The sequence below is a fragment of the Herpailurus yagouaroundi genome, unplaced genomic scaffold (assembly GCF_014898765.1).
Source record: "Herpailurus yagouaroundi ecotype Mexico unplaced genomic scaffold, PumYag 188, whole genome shotgun sequence".
NCBI lineage: Eukaryota > Metazoa > Chordata > Mammalia > Carnivora > Felidae > Herpailurus > Herpailurus yagouaroundi.
This window is the reverse complement of record NW_024412419.1, coordinates 30,257,664-30,274,396: the sequence shown is the minus strand read 5'-3', so window position 1 is coordinate 30,274,396 and position 16,733 is coordinate 30,257,664.

Here is a 16,733-nt window from a genome sequence, read left to right as displayed (position 1 = left end):
CACTGGTTCCTACACTTGCTGGGAAGCCACGGTGAGTGGGCCACCAATGAGTCTCTATAGAGAAGACCAATATGACTCTCCCTTCTCTGCCTGGCCTCCCCTCACATGGCAAAAATTCAGATTATTCTACAGGTCATCAGGCCGTGTAGGCTTAAGCCAGGAAGTCTCAAGAATTGTTTTTGCAAATAGCTTATTATCAGAGGAAATGTCAGCTGAGCCAGGAGCATTATTCTTCCAACGGACCTGGGTGTTGAGGGATTTAATTGGGGTGAATAGTTGAGCAAGACAAAGATGGCTTTTCCTTGGGGACCTGTGTACTCTATAAAAGGGCTAAAATAGAAATGCTTACGCAATGACTTTCTTCCTAAAAATTCAGAACACTTCAGAAATGCCCATTAATTGTATTCTCGGCTCAACTCTGAAGGTTAGCAGACTGATGATAAAATAGATGTTCTGGGAAGTTACATATATGCCCTTAACTCCTTGTTTTTTTTTCTTTTTTAATGTTTATTTATTTTTGAGAGAGAGAGAGCAGAGGAGAGCCAGAGAGAGAGAGAGAGAGAGGGAGACAGAGGGTATGATGTGGGATCTGTGTTGACAGAAGACAGCCCAATGTGGGGCTGGAACTCACAAACCACAAGATCACGCCCTGAGCCGAAGTCGGACGCTCAAACAACTGAGCCACCCAGGCAGCCCTCCTTGTATGGCATTGTACACTCATCAGAAAAACGGACGATTGGTTGAGTACCATCACCAAATATCATCAAGGAGTGCAAATTCCAACCGTGTGTGGAGAGAAGAGAGTTTGGAGACATTTGGAGGGCTTACAGAGTGATCAGCGCACCAAGTCTCCCTACAACTTATATTATTCAATTTCAATGCTCAAGCCCTGGCTGTTTTCACTTGTTTGATCTTGTATGGAGAAATTTGATTCCAAAGTCTATTATAGGGGGCTTGCGTCTTTCCATCATTTCTGCTTTGGGAGGGTACATGCTATGTTATTTGGTGCGTAGATGTTCATGATGACCACACCTTCACTGTGACTTGGAGTCTTTAACATAATAGAGCAGCAGGAGCCAGAAGAGTATTCGGTGATGTCCACTCGCTTTCTGTGGTATCCAATAGAACTTTTGTGACAATGGACGTGGTCTCTGCACTATTTAAATTGATTAGCTGAATAAAATAAAAAAAAAATTCAGGTCTTCCGTCACATTACCCACATTTCAGATGTTCAGTAGCTACTGTTGCTAGCTGCGGCAGGATGGGCCAGCACGGTTATATAGTATCTTCTTTGTCTTGCTTACTACTTTTTAGCTTGAATTCCATCTTGCCTGTTATCAAAGCCTTGACCCCTGTTTTCTTTTTGTTGGCCTTTGACGGGCACAATTGGGCTAACATTTTCTTTTTAACCTTTCTGGATCACTTGGTTTTAGGCAAGTGTCTTGTACAGAGCACAGAGCTGGATTCTGCTTTTTAGCTTAGGTGAAGCCCATTTGCACTTATTGATATGACCTCTGTGTTTGATCTCATGTCTTTCATTTTTTTGTACGTATTGTAAATGCTAGTAATGCCATCTCTTTTTAGTTCATGTGTCCTGGCTGCATGCTCTGAGCAAACTAAAATTAGCTCGCATCCTCCTCTTTCTTCTCTCATCTCTCGTCTGCTTTCCAATTTTAGTCAATAATATCTTCCTTAGTGTTTACCTTTGTAGTCCTAGGCTTCTACAGTTCAGCTTGTCAGCATTAAATGATCTCCTATCACTTCCTCCAGCTGCTCATGATGCAATTAATATTCTACTTACCACATTCTCTCCCCTCCTTTTTCCTCCAATATTTTATTATGAAAATTTCCAAACCTACAGCAAAGCTGAAAGAATTTTCCCTTTGAGTACCCATACACCCACCGGCTAGATGCCATCATTAACATTTTACTATATTTGCTTTATCACTATGTGTCCATCCTTCCATCCATCTGTCCATCTCATTCTTTTCAAAGAAAATTGAAATTCACTTCAAAGTAAATTGCAGACATTAGTACATTTACCCTTAAATACCTCGGCCTGCATATCACTAACTGGAGTTTAAATATTTTTTTTAAGGTGTTTTCCTTTAGTGTAAAATGTACATGTTGTAAAGCACCTCAATCTTACATACACCTTTGCTAGTTTTGAAAATTGCATACATCTGTGTAACCTGACCCCCCCGTAACAAGATATTGAACATTACCATTGCCTCCAGAACATTCCCTGTCCTCGTTTCATGTTAATCCCCACACAACAACCAGAGGCAAACTTCTGATTCTTTGCCACCATAAATTCGTTTTACCTGTTTTAGAACTTCACAGAAATAGAATCAGGCAGTATGTGCTCTTTCGGGTAAGGTTTCTTTCACTCAGCATCATGCCTTTGAGGTTTGTTCAGGTGATTTAGTCCTATTTATAGCTCAGTGCTATTTTACTGTAAGAACATATGGCGTTTTATTGTATATTCTCTTATTAATGCTTTGTTTCCATTACTCCATTACTAGGAGTAAAGCTTCTATGAGCATTTTTTTTTTAAATTTTTTTTTCAACGTTTATTTATTTTTGGGACAGAGAGAGACAGAGCATGAACGGGGGAGGGGCAGAGAGAGAGGGAGACACAGAATCGGAAACAGGCTCCAGGCTCTGAGCCGTCAGCCCAGAGCCTGACGCGGGGCTCGAACTCAAGGAGCGCGAGATCGTGACCTGGCTGAAGTCGGACGCTTAACCGACTGCGCCACCCAGGCGCCCCTCTATGAGCATTTTTGTACAAGTGTTTCTTATTAGCTTTTCCAATTTCTCTTTGGTTAATACCTACATGTAGAATTCCTGGATATGACACAGGTGTAGGCTTAGTTCATGAGAAACTTTGAGAGTTTCCCAACCAGTTTGTATTCACGCCAACAGTGTATAAGAGGGCTGTTTTCCGGGGCGCCTGGGTGGCGCAGTCGGTTAAGCGTCCGACTTCAGCCAGGTCATGATCTCGCGGTCCGGGAGTTCGAGCCCCGCGTCGGGCTCTGGGCTGATGGCTCAGAGCCTGGAGCCTGCTTCGGATTCTGTGTCTCCCTCTCTCTCTGCCCCTCGCCTGTTCATGCTCTGTCTCTCTCTGTCGCAAAAATAAATAAACGTTGAAAAAAAAAAAAAAAGAGGGCTGTTCTCCCCACCTCCACCCCAATATTTGCTGTTGTTAATCTTTTTAAATTGCAGCCATTCTGGCCGATGTGTACCGGTATCTTTTTGTGGTTTTAATTTGCATTTCCCTGATGACTAATGATGTCAAGCACTCTTCATTTGCTTACAGGCCACTTACATATTTTGTTTTTTCAAGGGCGTATTAAAATATTCTGCCCATCTTACAGTTGGGTTGTTTGTCTCTTTGTTATTGAGTTGTAGGTTTATTTGTTCCAGTATGCTGGATACCAGTTACTTGTCAGATGTATATTTTGTGAATATTTTCTTCTAGTCTGTGGCTTATTCACTTTCATAACAGTATCTTTTGATAAGGACACATCTTTTAGTTTGACACACTTAACTTTTTATTTCAAAAATGTTATAGTTATTGCTTCCAGCATCCTGTCTAAGAAGCTTTTGTCTACTTCTCCTTCAGACTGCAATCTGGGTTCACTGGGGGTGGGATCTGCTTTAAGCTCACCTCATGGTTGTTGGCAGGAGTCACTTCCTTGTAAACTGTGGATCTGGTTCCTTGCTAGGTGTTGGTAAGAGGCTGCCCTCAGTTCTGTGACACGGGGGCCTCTCTGTAGGCCGGTGTGTTTCATCAAAGCAAGAAGAGAGTCTGCGACGAGATGGAAGTCACTTGCCTTTTATAACTGAATCATGGAAGCGACACCCCATCACCCTTGTTGTGTTCCATTGGTTGGAAGTGAGTCGCTAAGTCCGGCCCACACTCAAGGGAGGGAATTACAGAGGCCTGAACACCAGGACACGGCTTTGGGGGCCACCTCAGAAACTACCTGATATCTCATAAATCCTCTGTAGGCTCTCCCCAAAGACAAAGTAAAAGGGCAGGTGGATAACCAAGATGAGAAAGGGGTGTTTTCTAGACAGCACGAATCCGCTGTTTTCAGTTAGGATTTCAAAACCGGCAAGGGTGTGTAGGAGAGCTAAGGAATTCAAATCCTGCAAGACAAATGGCCAAAATTAACACAATGGACAATGCCAAGTGTTGGTGAGGCATGGAGTCACTGGAACTCTCATTCGTTGTGAGTGAGGGGGTGCATTGGTACGAGAGCCTCAGAAACCTTCTTGGCTGTATCTGCGGAAGCGGAACCCAGGCCTCGCCTACCACCCACAATCTCCACTCAGGGCGTTTACACGACGGAATGAGATGCCCTGGGACAGTACACAAATGCTTCCTAGTACTGGGATGTTTTCTTACGCTATCTTCTAAATGCTTTATCGGTTTAGCTTAACAATTTTTTTCTGATGTTTATTTTTGAAAGAGAGAGGGAGACAGAGCACGAGCAGGGGAGGGGCAGAGAGAGGGAGAGACACAGAGTCCGAAGCAGGCTCCAGGCTCTGAGCTGTCAGCACAGAGCCCGATGCGGGGCTCGAACCCACAAACCGCGAGATCATGATCTGAGCTGAAGTCAGATGCTTAACTCACTGAGCCACCCAGGCGCCCCTAATTTAGTCCTATTTCTAATGACTTTTATGCCCCCCGCCCCCGCCATCCTGTTCCTTTCCTAGTTTTCCCCCAGTCACCTTGTGGTGGGTAAAGCTTGTCCTATAGTAAGTTTCTAAAGAAGGGTGCCTGGATCCAACAATCTCCATACACAAGGGACAGTCAGGATTGGTAAAACATCTTTGGTTCATACTTTCTTGCTTTGATTAGTATTTTAAATATTAGTTGTTTTCCATTATTTATTATTTTCTATAGGCACAGGATGAGAAATCCACTTGTTTTAGACTGTTTTCTTAAGATCTCCATATAACCAATTTCACATCGACATTGTCTTCAGGGCCGTGTAGAGGGCTGCCTTGTGAACTTCCTTGTTACTGATGGTCAGTATGGATGTCTCCTTTGTAACATGGGTTTTTGTGAGTTTTGAATTTGTGTGTACCTGGGAAAGTATATAATAAACGTAAGGTACTAAGCAAATATATGCAACAATAATAATGCCACTCTTTCCTATTTTTGTAGCAAGGGGTTTATATCTAAGAAGGTAGAGGTTTTTCTGTTTTAGGACTAGAATTTTCAGCCTAGAAATACTGAAAATAATTTATGAGGTTGGTAACCCAAAGTTTAGATGATTCAGTTTCTTGTATGAATTTGGGACTCCAATGTCCATTCCATCCTAATTACTGACTCTTAGGAAAACTTTTGAGTTGGGTAACAAAGCTGAATTAATGAGGTGTACATTTTTTCCTCATTAAATCTTTCCATATTTGATCCTTCCTTACTTAGCAAGTCCGTATAGGAGTATATGAGGAATAAGGAACCCATTATCTCAAAGTACAAGAAAGGTTTTAAAAAATCTCTCGGGAAAATGCAAGCACAAGATACTAGCATCTGATCTAAGTGGCTCAAAGTGAGATAATCCGTGAAATTCAATATCCTTCTCTATTTATGTAATATGAATATCGCAATATGGTTTCCAAACACACCTTACTCTGTTTTTATAAAAACAAAATTATGTAATAAGACAGAAGACGGTAAAAAATGAATATGTAATTTATAATATGCTGGAATTCTTAAACGTTTACTTGTGTAAAAAAGGTTGAATTCATACAGCGCCATGTTGGCAACTGATGAGTTAAGAGTAAGAATAAGGGATTTTTGTACCTTTCACATGAGGGCAAGGCTTTTCACAAAGACGGTAAGTCCCTGTTCACAGGGACAAAAAATACTATAATCAAATCTTTGCCCTCCGTGGAAATTTTAATTTCAAAATGAAAGTATTTTTTTCTTATAAAAGAAATGACTGCTTCTAAAATGTAAAAAATACAATTGCATATAAAATAGAAAGTGATGGGGGTCCCGGGTGGCTCAGCTGGTTAAGCGTCGGACTTTAGCTCAGGTCATGCATGATCTTGTGCTTCCTGAGTTCGAGCCCTGCATTGGGCTCTCTGCTGTCGGCCTGGAGCCCGCTTCGAATCCTCTGTCCACTTCTCTTCCTGCCTCTTCCTACTTGTGTGTGCTTGCTCGTTCTCTCTCTCTCTCCCTCTGTCTCAAAATAAATAAACATTAAAAAATATATATAATGGTGAAAGCATTTTAACTACTTCCACGACTGTCCCTGTTAGTGATCTCATGCTACAGAGACATCATTAATATTGATAACTTAGCATTTCAGATATTATATAAATATATACTATATATTAAAATTTATACATTGTATACTTTATAAATATACTTTTTTGCCTGAGTGTAATCTGTAATTTTATATTTTTTCATTCAATACCATATCTTGGATATGTTCCATATTAGCTCATATAGATCTACCTTATTTTATTTTATTTTATTTTATTTTATTTTTGTTATTTTATTTATTTATTTTTTGTTTATTTATTTTTGAGACAGAGAGAGACAGAGCATGAATGGGGGAGGGTCAGAGAGAGAGGGAGACACAGAATCGGAAGCAGGGTCCAGGCTCTGAGCTGTCAGCACAGAGCCCGACGCGGGGCTCGAACCCACAGACCGCGAGATCATGACCTGAGCCGAAGTTGGACGCTTAACCGACTGAACCACCCAGGCGCCCCAATTATTTTATTTTTTAAGGTTTATTCATTTATAATGAGAGAGAGAGAGAGAGAGAGAGAGAGAGAGAGAGAGAGAGAGAGAATATCCCAGCAGGCTCCATGTTGTCAGCACAGAGCCAGATGCAAGGTTTGATCTCATGAATAGCATAGTGAGATCATGATCTGAGCTGAAACTAAGAGTCGGACGCGTAACCTACTGAGCCACCCATGCACCCCTGCCTTCTCCTTTTAAATGGATTTATCACAAATATATTGTATGAATGTGCCTTAACTGAGTTAATGAATTTTCCTGCTGATGGATAAATAGTCAAGTTGTCCCCAGTTTTTTAATATGATAAACTGCACTGTGGTAAACATTCTTATACGTACGCTTAGCTATTAGGAGAATTTATTATATTTTTTAGAAGTGAAATTTTGAGATGAAAAGGAATGGTCATTTTCAATTTTGATATATAATACTAGATTATACTTTCGGTTTTTTATAGACCTCAGGACTTTGCTTGGCTTGTTAGATGACCAATAATAGAATAATAGAAATTTAAGATATAGAGGCCACATTAAAATTAATATCTATTATTTTTGTTATGAAATAGATAAGAGGGTTGATGAGAGGATTCAAGATTTTGACCAGTGGTTGTACAACATGCAGGGGTAATGCAGTGGAAGGGATACCCTTACTTTTTTATAAAATGGCAATAAAAGTACTTACCTCATAGGGCTAATGTAATGATTCAAGGAGATAATGGTTCTGAATCTCCTAGACTAATACTGTTACAAAGTAGGTGTTCAGTAAAAAATTACTGGTATTTTTATAAAGAGAAGTTGTTCTCATAAAAGAGCCTTTTAGCTTTCATGATCACATTTTATTTTATTTTATTATTTTTTTTTTTAATTTTTTTTTTCAACGTTTATCTATTTTTGGGACAGAGAGAGACAGAGCATGAACGGGCGAGGGGCAGAGAGAGAGGGAGACACAGAATCAGAAACAGGCTCCAGGCTCTGAGCCATCAGCCCAGAGCCCGACGCGGGGCTCGAACTCCCGGACCGCGAGATCGTGACCTGGCTGAAGTCGGACGCTTAACCGACTGCGCCACCCAGGCGCCCCCATAATCACATTTTAAATAATTCCTGTTGGCTTCTGTTTTCGTCAAGTATGAGACATTAGTAAATACTTAGTATCCTATTTAGTATGAACAGGAAAAAATTGTGGAGTCTTTAAAAATGAGTGATTGAATTTTATACCACAAGATATGGGATGTGGGGGACCTGGGTGTCTCAGTCAGTTAAGCACCTGACTCTTGATCTCAGCTCAAGTCATGATCTCACGGTTTGTGAGTTTGAGCCCCGTGTCAGGCTCTGTGCCGACAGTGTGGAGCCTGCTTGGGGTTCTGTCTCTCACCCTCTCTGCCCCTTCCCTGTTTACTCACTCTATCTGCCCCTTCCCTGTTTACTCATTCTCTGTCTCTCTCTCTCAAAATAAATAAACTTAAAAAAAAAGTTACGGGATGTTAGGGGTTACTAGTCAAGGCAACACCTTGGGGCCAGGAATATCCACCATATGCCCAGGGTCAGTGCCTGCAGGGTGAAAGGTAGCAATGTAAGCTCAGATGTCAGGAAGTGAAAGCAAGCCAAGAGTCAAAAAGCAAGATGATTCACAGGTAATAGGACACCCAAATGTTGGGAGTCATGAGAAGCTGGGAACCTGGCTCTATAACCACAGGAAGGCTCAAGCTCATAGCAGACTCAGGCCAATGCACAATCTGAAGTTTTAAAGTTCAAGGTAGCCAGCCAGGGGCCCAAGGGGACCAAGGCATACCTCCTTGCCAAGGAGACTTGGCTGATAGTTGTTTCTAGGTTCTTACAGACTTGTGTGGGTCGGAAGTCAACCACAGAAGACCTTGTCTAAGTTTTCTAGGACAAGTCCGTGAATCGGGCAGCAGAGAATTAGATTACATATAGGAAGAAAGAGGCAATAAATAAATAGAAGCATTAGAAAAGCTACCCATGCTTGCATTAGCAAGCCACACATCTGCTATCATCCTTTGGGAAATGGAATGTTGCTATGTTCTTTCCTTTGTGTTTCTAAAACAATTAAATACGTAAAATTCTTACAGCTCTGCTAAGATTGAAGCAACTATGGCACTAAGCCCTCCATTATGTTCCGTCTGTGTGCTATCCTCACCTGTGTCTTCATGGAAGAGGTCTGGGGTGATGTTGGAGGGAGACATTGCTATGTGCTAAGAAGTAGGTGGGGACGGGAGTAAGCCCACTATTTTAGAAGCCGCACTCCTATACTCAAACCATGCTGTACTGGGAACACTTTATTGGGAAGTGCAGTCCCATGAAGCAGGAGGCAGGCAAAGAAGGAAGGGGAGCAAATACCAAAGAGCAGGTTATGAAGCTGGCCACAGCTTGAGTATAAGTGCTGTCGATTGCTTGTTCTCACATGATGTCTTCAGAGAGATGGTAGGAAGCTGTTACATCTCTGTTCTGGGGAGTGTAAGGGAGAAGAATTATCCTCTGATTTCCATTTCCAACTGGTCACAGTTTGCTCTCTGGGGCGTTACCGCCCCACTCTTCCAGGTTGCACCACCTGGTCCCTCCATCAACAGCTGGGGAGGCTCAATCCAAGGGAGCAACTGTGGCATCTGCAGGATAAACCCCCTTCCTCAGGACAAGCCATAGTGTAGGCAAGAGTCACTGGCATTTCCCACACCCCTGTCTGTAACACTCAGCCCCACAGGTTCCGCTGGATGGGTACTCAGTGGGATCCGAAGCATCATTTAACTCAAAGCCCAAGGGCGAGAGGGAAGTCCAGGTAAGGCACTGGCTGGTCATGCCCACAAGTGATGCCCCAGCCACAAGAATGACACAGGCCACTGCTTCAGACCACCTTGACCAGAATGCAAAGCATGTGTCCAGATCTGGGGTGACTCATCAACTGAGTTCAGTAGTATTTCCATGTTTCTGGTCACACAATAACTAACACTATTGAGCACTCACTGCCCAAAGCACTTAATATATAATCGAATGTATGAGTCTCATTAATACACATTGTTTTATAATCTATTTTTTCCATTTAATTTTCTGTAGTGAAGATTTCCTCATCTCATTCAATATTCTTCAAAGGCATTTTTTCGCTGGCAACAGCATATTTCATAATATGGCTATATAGCATTTTATTTCACTTTCCCATGTTATTGAACACATCAGTTGTTTGTAATTCTCTGCTTTCGTAAGTCATTCAATGTGTGCAAGCCAGATTTGTCTAGTCTATGTTGTTAAAACAAACAACTCTTAAATCTTGGTGGCTTAAAATACCAGAGGTTTATTTTTCACCCACGTCGGGGGTTAGCAAGGGATCTCTGCACATCATAGTCACGTACACACCAAGTCTAACAGAGAAGCATCCTCTCGAATATCATTGGTTACTGTGCCAGAAGGAAAAGGTAACTCTGGAGAGATTCATGTTGGCAATTAAATGCATCCTGAAAATGACACATGTCACTTCTGAACTCATAGGTCAAATCTGTTTGCAAGGCCCCACCCAATCACAGAGGGGCCAGAGGGGAAAAAGAACAAGATGAGGCAAGTACTACTCAGTGTGACACCATTAGGAATGTACTTGTGCCTAAATTTTTTGTGTGTTTTGCTACTCATTGTTGCTACTTATAGTGTTTTGCTGCAAATTGTTGTAAGAGACAGAGTAGACATTTTTATGTTATTGATGCAGGCTCTGGAGTTTTATGTTTTGACCTGTTCTTTTATATTCTCCTCTGCACCGGGGCCTAGGAGGCTGCAAACTACATTTCCCAGGTTCCTTTGCCAGCTGGGTAGAAGCCATTTTTTTTTTTTGTTATTGTTGCTTCTGGCTCCATCAGCAGTCATGGAAGCCAACTGCAAGTGATTACAATCTCTAGCAGCAGCAAGTCCAGAAACAGCAATGGAATGTTGGCTTTCTGCTCAGGGTTGGTGGTGGTGCTTGTGGATTCTGGGTGGTACCCACCTTCTCCCTTTTGCTTCTTCAGGTCATGAGTTAGCATTAGCTTCCTGCAATTCATTATTACCTCTAGGTACCATCATCTTCCCCCTTTGGTTCTTCCAACTGTGCTAACAATTTTCTAATCAACGCCTGTATTAGATTTCCCCTGCCTAAAATGCCTCATGGGATACCTACTGATATAGTATATGTGCCAAATTGTCCCTAGAGATTTTGTGCCAATTTATACCCAGTCCCAAAGGGATACCTCTTCCCTTTAACCTTCACCATAAAAAAAAAGTTTTATATTTTCATTTAGAAATTACCTTTGGATTGTATAGGCACTGAATATTTTGTTGTTTTAATTTGTATTTCCTTGTTTGCTGTCGCGACTGAATTTTGTAATTTGTTACTTTCTTTCACAAATTGATCACTCATAATCTTTACCTATTTTAGGGACATGTCTACTTTTCATTGATTTGCAAAAGACCTTTATGTGTTAAGGACTTTCATCTTTTCTCTCTCATGTTTCAGATACAACCCCAATTTTTCATTTGCTTTTTAGTTCTGTTTATGGTGTTTTATAACATGGAGAAATTAATTTAAAATTTAAGATTGAATCAGTTCTACTAATTGTTTCCTGTGTGGTTGTTGCCACAGGACTGGGTTTTAAAGACCTACTTGAGGTTTTAAAATTTCCTTTCTACAATGTAGTTTTAACCTCTTATCTATTAGGGTTTAACAGATAATGAAATCTGTGGCTTCTTAAGATGGTTTTATTATTTCTCCTTCTTCCTATCTCTTCTTATCCAGACAAAGAAAGGGCTGCACGAAGGGCAGAGGGGATGGTTCAGAGCCACTGCAGTGAAGTGAGATTCTCTCCACAGAGATCGTGGCAGCTCTGATCTCACTGGCCAATGAGTCCTGCCCACAATTCCAGTGTAAAGTGGTCTGTGAAACAGCTCTTCTGTGGATACAATTGTGACATGAGAAGTAATGGCCAGAAGCTGAGACCTCCAGTCCCAGCTGTCTGATCCTCCTCTTTTATCAGGACAACAACTTCTGTTATCTCTATACTCCGGTCACCTGTCTTGAAGAGTGGTTTTTGATTAGTGTGCAGAGATTTCTCGGGGCACTACTTTATACCTCAAATCATGCTCAACATTTTTAGCTAGTACCCTCTCTGTTGGTCTTACAGGTGGTTTAAGGAGATGAAATTATGTGTTGGGTAGATATGTATCAATAATTTACGACAATTTCTATTCAATATTTCACTGAAGGATGTAATTTTTCCCCTCTGTTGGTTCCTGTCTTTGCTTTTATGCTTAGAAAACATTTTTACATCTCAAGATCAGAAAACCATTGATCTTTCTTTTCTGTTTATTTGGAGATAGTAGAGTACTTTACCCTGAACAGTAAATAGTGGTTGAGCCCTAGAAATATTTTACAGCAAAGAGCAGTAGCTGGTATGCAAAAAATAAAAATAAAAAAAAATAACATATTTGCTTTTTCTTTCTTTTCTAAAGATTTTTTTTTTCATTATGAAAAGCATAATTTTCCAAGAGTCTCTTTCACTTCATTTCTTTTCCAGGGACTGGTCTATGGGCTCAGGAAGAAAAGGGAGCATTGGAGATGATGCTTATGACTTCACACTTCTCTAGCAAATTCTGCCCCTTCCTCATAGCCTCACAGCTCTATCCCTCTAGTCCAGGAGTGGGCATACTTTACCTGGAAAAGGCAAATAGTATATCTTTCAGGCTTTGCCAGTCTGTGGAAACGACTCCATTCTGCTGTTGTGGTGGGAAGCAGTCATTCACAATGTGTGAACTAATGAGCATGTTCTAGTTAAACCTCACAGAAACTGCAAAAGCTGTCAACGCCTAGCCTCCATGCTGTGGAAGAGGGTAACCGGGTAGGTGTGATTAACGAACCCTTCAATTTTTGCTACTTTGTGCTCGTCAGGAATGTCAACCGATTTGCATCTCACAAGTTTGTTTGGTTTGGATGTTGTTAATGCCATTAGAGGAGACCGCTGTGACCGGTGTCATCTGGGCCTCCTTCCTCTTCCTTCTATAGAGTCGAGTTCACTGTCTTTCAGGTGCGTGGGTGGTTTCTGTGACCGTGAATTAACCACAGTACCATTTTGTCTTAGAGGAGACGTGGGGAGCAATCATGAGGCAGGTCAAAGGCCTCGCCTGAGAAGTGGCTGATTGCTTCAGCCCACACGAGTCTGTTCATTATCACGGGTGGAGGCTGTCAGACTTATACCACTAATAAATGTGTCTGTGCCTCCTGATGTCCCTGTTCTTTGGGAAGGTACCGGCGACATCCTGACAGGCTACAGGAGCCAGCCCCCTGCCCCTCTTTTAGGTACTGTACCTTAGTATTCTACACTCACTATGTCATTTTTCACGAAAGAAATTGCTTAATTTTGCCCTGTGTGTCCATCGTTCAAAGCTCCTTCTGTGTTATTGACCATCTTTACTCTTCACATTTTTAATACACATTTACTCGGGAAGAGGAATACATGTAAGAATGCCAAGTTAAAAAAATCATTTTAAAGCAACAGAATTGGAGTCAGAATCAGATAAATTAAGCTTAAATCTTATCACCTGTTTATGGGTTTGGATATAGGCTAGCAGTATCTGTTACAGATACCTTCCTTGCTTGGCTTTAATAAAATCTCCCTGCAAGACACATGTGCATACTGAAGGATAACCCAGTCACTTGAGGTTTTAACTAAAGCTCTAGAAATTGTATATTCATGCACATTTAAGTACTTGCAAATACTGGTAGATGTCAGGCCATACCTGTCTCACTCAACCCACCTCATCGGCAGAGGCCACGTGATTAAGGGCTGATTGAGATTTTGTGTACTCTGAAGCGTATATAGAACTTGGTGGGCTCTGTATTAAAAAAAAAAAAAGACATAATTAGCTATCAAAGCAAATATTTCTTTAAAAAAATAAAATTTTTTTAATGTTTTTTTTTTTAATTTATTTTTGAGACAGAGAGAGACAGAACATAAGCAGGGGAGGGGTAGAGAGAGAGGGAGGCACAGAATCCGAAGCAGGCTCCAGGTTCTGAGCTGTCAGCACAGAGCCCAACGCGGGGCTCGAACTCACGGAGTGTGAGATCATGACCTGAGCTGAAGTCGGACGCTCAACCGACTGAGCCACCCAGGCGCCCCTAAAAATTTTTTAATGTTTGTTTTTGAGAGACAGAGAGACAGAGAATGAATGGGGGAGAGGAGAAGAAAGGGAGACACAGATTCCAAAGCAGGCTCCAGGCTCCGAGCTGTCTGCCAGCACAGAGCCGGACTCGAACTCACAGACGGCGAAATCATGACCTGAGCTGAAGCTGGACGCTTAACCAATTGAGCCACCCAGGCGCCCCGCATATATTTCTTTAGGATGAAAAAATTTTATAACAAATAATATATTTTCTAAAAAGGTGACAAATAGCACAAACATCATAAAACCCAGAAAAATAACATAACACTTTAAAGAAATTAACTTTCTTTTTAATTTTTTTTTAAAATGTTCATTTATTTTTGAGAGAGAGACAGAATGCAAGTGGGTTAGGGACAGAGAGAGGGAGACACAGAAGCAGAAGCAGGCTCCAGGCTCTGAGCTGTCAGCACAGAGCCCGACACGGGGCTCGAAGGCACGAGCTGCGAGATCATGACCTGAGCCGAAGTCGGACACTCAACCGACTGAGCCACCCAGGCGCCCCAGAGTTACTAACTTTCTAACACATCTCTATAATACCTTTCCCTTACACTTTGGCTGTTGCTCTTGAATTGCCTCCATCAGACTGCAATTTTGTAACAATCATTTTTCATAAACGACAGAAAGAAGATTCAGTCTTTCCTCTGACATAGTCAAAACCTTCATTATTGGTAGTTTAAAAACGTTTCAGGTTCACGACTTGTAAGTAATACTGTCAGGTAAATGTGTTAGAGTATAGTCAAATTTAGAAAAGCTTTTCTCAAATTTCTTAAATGAGTTCTCAGATTTTAGGGCAAAGCAAGTGTTTTGTGCCGCGATTAATCTTTAATATTGCATGAACTGGCAGCACTCTTTGCTTCTCCCAGGGTCTCGGGAGAGTCTTGTGCAGGTGACGGTCCCTGAAGCTTAAGCTTCCTTGGCTTCATGGTAAATTCGTTCTTGCACCAGATCTTACAGGAAAGTTCAGTATTTCCTCATTTTTTTTAGACCAGTCATGACCCGGAGAGGCTGGCTGGTTGCCAGAAGACTACCCTAAACCTCATCCTATTTTTTTGCCTGGTTGAGTCTCTAGGTATTGCCTGTTCCTGGATCCCTCATCATTGTGCTTTGTTCAGTTGTGAGGTTAGAGGGCCCGCTGAACCTGATATAAGTTGCTATAGAATCCGTGTTCACTGTTTTGTGAACATTTTGCCCTGCCACTAATTTGAATGTAGCCTCAAGATCGGCTGTAGGGCCTGTCCCCCACCCCTGCCCAGGCTAATCCAGTTCCAGTGGCAGACTTAGCTGCAGATGGGCCACCCTCCCAGTGTGTCCTTCCTGATAGTGTCCATGATCACTGGATATGACCATGAGACAATGGTAGGGGGGATCATAGGTGGCTTCTTCATCCTTTAGGAGCAGGCTTGGGTTGGCCAGAAAAGACTACGTGGATGGGAGTTACAGATGTCTTTCTGAATGACCAGGAAAATATCGGAGTAGCTGGAGAAAATATTCACGTGTTCTAAACATATACATGGCTTGAGTCCAAGTCCCATGCAAAAGATGGGCAGCGTAGAGAAAGTTGATGGGAGAAAGTGAAGAGAATGAAAGAATGGAGGAATAAATGGTAAACTAGAAAGTGATTAAAATAATGGTAGATAAGGAAGGCTACAAATGGAATGGGAAAATTTGAAGGAATGGGGATAAAATAAGGTATGTCTGCAGGGGCTTTGAGTAAGGAATGATATTTGAAGGCAGTAGCTGAGCCGAATGAATGAATACAAAGATTTAAAACTCATGTAACAGAAAAAAAAAATAAAATAAAAATAAATAAAAAAAACAAAAAAACAAAACAAAACAAACAAACAAAAATTAAAAAAAAACCTCATGTAACAGCATCTGATGGCATACATTACCTACCATTTATTTTAAAACCAGCTATTTTCAAATTCTCAGAATGAGCAATGTAACACAATTATCAAGCACGAGAAAGAACTTTCTGGCTTCAGAGAACTCCAAAGCCTAGTTAGAAGCTCTGAGGATATAAATGAAAATACTATTACTCAATGAAGCCAATTACAAGTAAATTTTATTTTTCAAAAATAATTTGATGCATGTATAACCGTCATTATTTGCAAATAAAATATGTAGAAGAAGTTAGTAATTTGGTAATCCTTCTTCACTCTTCTGACACTTTTGGAAGATGGAAGTGCTATATTTCCTTATAATAGATCTTCCATTAAAGAGTTTAATTTCAAAGAACTAAATATTGTTTATTTTATTAGACACTGGAAATGAATCTCTGCTCCAGGGTCATTTAAACATTTATTATTAAACACAGATAAGATCAATGCTTTCTTCAGGGAGTATTAAAAGCAAAGTCTAGCTTGTGTCACCCTTTGCCTATGGGCAACTATTTTAATGCCACTTTTATATATGGAACAAACTTAGAAACAAATCAGTCTTCAAAACAATTCATAGAACTTCCACTTTATAAATTATTCATAGGTAGGACACTGCCCATACTAATAGAGGCTTATCAGTCTCTCCTTTGTTCTATGAAATCAATGCTATTTCTTGTCTATGCATTTTACTAGGAGAATGGGAGAGATATTTTCAGTTCTCTGTAAACTAAAATATTTCTTGGGTGCTAATGACAGAGGAAATGGTCTCTGTTGTCTCTTAAATTTTGGCTGTTTTTGTTCCGTGAGGGAAAGATTACTGAATAAAGAAATGCAATCCTTTCAGGAGTCAGAGGCTTCAGGATCTTCTGACCTATTATTCCCCCTCCCCCGCCACCCCCCCCC